Consider the following 4,160-nt stretch of genomic DNA (forward strand, 5'->3'; position numbering starts at 1 on the left):
TTGAGAGGGACGGAGAATGGGGGAGAGATACTGCAGAGGGAAGGGACTGAGGGGGGAGAGATACTTCAGACGAGGGACTGTAGGGGGAGTCTGGAGGAGGGGAGACTGGGGGGAGAGATAACTTGAGGGAGGGACTGAGGGGAGAGAATATGAGAGGGAGGGGAGACTGGGGGGAGAGATACGAGAGGGAGGGACTGAGGGAAGAGATTTGAAGAGGAGGGACTGAAGGGGAGAGATATACTAGAGGAGGGGAGGACCTGAGGGGGAGAGAACTGGATGAGGCCTGGGGGCGGTACGAGGAGAGGACTTGAGGGGGAGGAGATACTGAGAGGGAGGACGTGGCAGAGATAGGGGGCGAGGGAAGATATGAGAGGGAGGGACCTTGAGGCGGGGAGATACTGAGAGGAGGACTGAGGGGGAGTAGGATTACTGAGAGGAGGACTGAGGGGAGAGATACCCTGCAGAGGGAGGGACCTGAGGGGAGAGATACTGAGAGCGGAGGGACTGCAGGGGAGAGCGATACTGAGAAGGAGAGGACACTGCAGGGGAGAGAGCACTGAGTAAGCGCTAGCGGTGAGAGTGGGCGGGAGAATACTGAGAGAGGGAGAGACGAGGCGGAGAGATACTGAGGGGAGGACTGAGGGGAGAGGATTACTGCAGAGGGAGGGGGAGACTGGGGAGAGATACTGAAGAGGAGGGGGACTGATGGGGAGGAGATTACTGACAGAGGAGGGGACTGAGTGGGGAGAGATACTGAGAGGGCAGGACTGAGGGGGAGAAGATACTGAGAGGGAGGGACTGAGGGGAGATTACGAGTCACACCTCCGAGAGGGACGTGGGACTGAGCGGGGAGAGATACTTAGAGTGGGAGGACTGATGGGCGAGAGATACTGAAGAGGGAGGGGGAGACTGGGAGTACTGGGCGGACTGGAGAGATACTGAGAGGAGGGGGAGACTGAGCGCGCGGACGAGGTGGAAGGGGGGCAGCGAGACAGAGGGACTGAGGGAAGAGGGAGGAACAGGAGCATGCACATGCATCCTGACTCTGGTAATTCAATGTTTAACTTCAATGTTTTAATTACAATGTGTTTAATTCAAATGTTTAAATGTCCATAATGCAAACCCAATAAATGATGATACACCTAAGAAATATATCTTTATGGTTCCATTAACCACCCAGAGACTACTGATGGGAGCTTATAGTTTAATATTTCTTATCAGGCAGACAGTTACCAGTAATAACAGCGCTATTTAGGACACAGACAGACACAGAGGCGTTAATCTCTAATCAACAAAGATCTATGTACAACTGGTTCTGGGGAGCAGACCTCGCCAGTAAACAACACCTCCTGTTCTTAGACAAACCATTAACCACCAAGGAGTGACCTTTAAATCCCGTATTGGCGTTTAAATCCCAGACGCCCACGCCGCCTTTAAATTCCAGACGGCCCTTTAAATCCAAGACTGGCGCTTTCAATCCCAGACGGCTCTTTAAATCCAGACCCGGCCCTTTGAACTCCCAGACCGGCCCTGGGTTGAATCCCAGGACCCGGCCCCTTTAATCCCAGACCGCCCTTTGAATCCCAGACCGGCCCTTTGAATCCCAGACCGGGCCCTTTAATCCCAGACCGGCCCTTCTAAATCCCAGACCGGCCCTTAAATCCCAGGAGTATCCAGCGCCCTTTAAATCCCAGCCGGCCCTTTAAATCCCAGACCGGCCCTTTAAATCCCAGACCGGCCCTTTAAATCCCAGACCGGCCCTTTAAGTGACTCTGAGAGGGAAATGTGGGACCGACTGTACTAGCTGGATGAGCCTGGTTCTTGACCGGTTCTGCTGTCTAGCTAACTGTTTAATAGATCTGGGACCAGACTAGGACGAGGCTGGGATCTGTAAAAACCACAAGGACAGTTTCCATGGAGATATGATACTGTAAACTCCTGGGGAGCAACATCATATGTTGTAAACAACAATAACAACAATAATAACAACAAAATCAGAACGCCATATGATATTCAAAAAGTCTCAGTTTTCCTCATGATCCGCTGTCATCGAGTCACATTCCCCACAGTCTGGTAACAGAGGACATGCTGGGATCTGTAGTTCCTAAACGAACGCTCCCACAGTCTGGTAACAGAGGACATGCTGGGATCTGTAGTTCCTAAACGAACACTGCTACACTCTCTCCTAGAACTACAGTATGTCTGTGTGCCTGGGCATGTCTCTGGGTTTAAACTGTAGAGGAATGGACCAAATGGAAACCTAATCCCTATAGTGCACTACTTCTGACCAGAGGCCCTTAATGCCAAGCCTAAAGTAGTGCACTATGAAGGGAATAGGGTGCCATTGGGAATGCAGKTATACTGAATGTGAGTAGGGAGAATACTGGAACATGTAGGCAGAATACTGACTGACCGGCTGGCAGACTGGTATACTGACTGACCGGCTGGCAGACTGGTTTACTGACTGGATTACTGACTGACTGGTTTACTGACTGACCGGTTTACTGACTGACAGGTTTACTGACTGACTGGTTTACTGACTGGTTTACTGACTGACTGCTTTACTGACTGGTTTACTGACTGACTGCTTTACTGACTGACTGCTTTACTGACTGACCGGCCTTTGGCAGACTGGTTCTGACTGACCGGCTGGCAGACTGGTTTACTGACTGACGCGGCTGGCAGACATGTTTACTGACTGACGCGGCTGGCAGACTGGTTTACTGACTGACTGGCTGGCAGACTGGTATATCCTGACTGACTGGCTGGGCAGACTGGTTAACCGAACTGACTGCTGGTAGACTGGTTTACTGACTGACTGGTTTACTGACCTGACTGGCTGGCAGACGCTTTACTGACTGAACTGGCTGGTAGACTAATTTAACTGACTGACTGGTTTACTGACTGACCGGCTGCAGACTGGTTTACTGACTGACCGGCTGGCAGACTGGTTACCTGACTGACTGGCTGGTAGACTGGTTTTTAGCTGACCTGACTGGCAGGTAGACTCATCCTCACGACGCCAGGACAGCGGAGTTAAATCACCACCTTCCCGGAGACACTGAAACCCCACCTCTTAAGGAATACCTAGGATAGGATAAAGTAATCCTTCTGACCCCCTCCCCCTTAAAAGGAATTTTAGATTGGGGGCCCTTTTTTTTTTAAAATTTTGTAAGTGGCTGTTCCACTGTATGTCATCAGGTGCATGCACCAATTGTAAGTCGCTCTGGATAAGAGCGTCTGCTAAATGACTTAAATGTAATGTAAATGTAAATGTAGACTGGTTCCCTGACTGGCTGGTTTACTGACTGACTGGCTGGTAGACTGGTTTACTGACTGGCTGGGTTTCTGACTGGCTGGTTTACTGACTGACTGACTGGTTTACTGATTTACTGGTTGTTTACTGGTTGTTTTACTGACTGGCTAATTTACTGACTGGTTGGTTTTCTGACTGACTGGTTTACTGGTTGTTTTACTGACTGGCTAATTTACTGACTGGTTGGTTTTCTGACTGACTTTTTTTTACTGACTGACTGCCTGACTGGCTGGCTGACTGGTTTACTGGCTGGCTGACCTAGTGACGTCATGGGTGTTCTCTTCAGTAAAACTCCCTCTGTTCCTCCATGGTAGAAAGATACAACTCTCCTTCTGTACAGAGCCTCTACAGCCAGACGGACGGACACTAGCTAGAAGATCACAGCACCTTGTGTTTCTCCCGTATGTTAGCCATGTTGTTAAATGAGCACAGCACACTGTTAGGAAACAAGACTCAGGACTTAATGAACGGTGATCCTTAAATGTGACTTTTTCCGGCGTTAGGATTCTAAATGTCTTGTAGTGTATCCATGGCTTGAGGACAATGTGAGCTGTAGATGTAGTTGAACACAGACACACATTGGTTCTGAGTTCTTCTCTGGTGAACTGCAGCATCTGAAGGTCAAGCTGGCGAGAACGAGGTGCTCTGAAACACTCTGGATATAAAAATGTCTTCTGGTCCTGCAGAACTCTGGACTAGAATCAGTCATGTAGAGTCTAGTGATCAACAGAGTTCTAGAACATTCCTGTTGACCCAGTCCATTCTAGAACATTCCTGTTGACCCAGTCAGTTCTAGAACATTCCTGTTGACCCTGTCCGTTCTAGAACATTCCTGTTGACCCTG

At 49.7% G+C, this 4,160-nt stretch overlaps 1 long non-coding RNA gene across 1 annotated transcript; it reads right to left on the reverse strand.

Moving 5' to 3' along the window:
- Positions 1-1,684: 1,684 nt before the first annotated feature.
- On the reverse strand, positions 1,685-3,018 carry LOC139026889 (uncharacterized). The gene is made up of 3 exons (XR_011478832.1): positions 2,877-3,018; positions 2,709-2,743; positions 1,685-2,621 (listed from the first exon to the last, which is right to left on the reverse strand). It is a non-coding gene; the product is annotated as an uncharacterized lncRNA (long non-coding RNA).
- Positions 3,019-4,160: the final 1,142 nt, after the last annotated feature.

The sequence above is a fragment of the Salvelinus sp. IW2-2015 genome, unplaced genomic scaffold, assembly GCF_002910315.2.
Source record: "Salvelinus sp. IW2-2015 unplaced genomic scaffold, ASM291031v2 Un_scaffold6265, whole genome shotgun sequence".
In the NCBI taxonomy this organism is placed as follows: Eukaryota; Metazoa; Chordata; class Actinopteri; order Salmoniformes; family Salmonidae; genus Salvelinus; species Salvelinus sp. IW2-2015.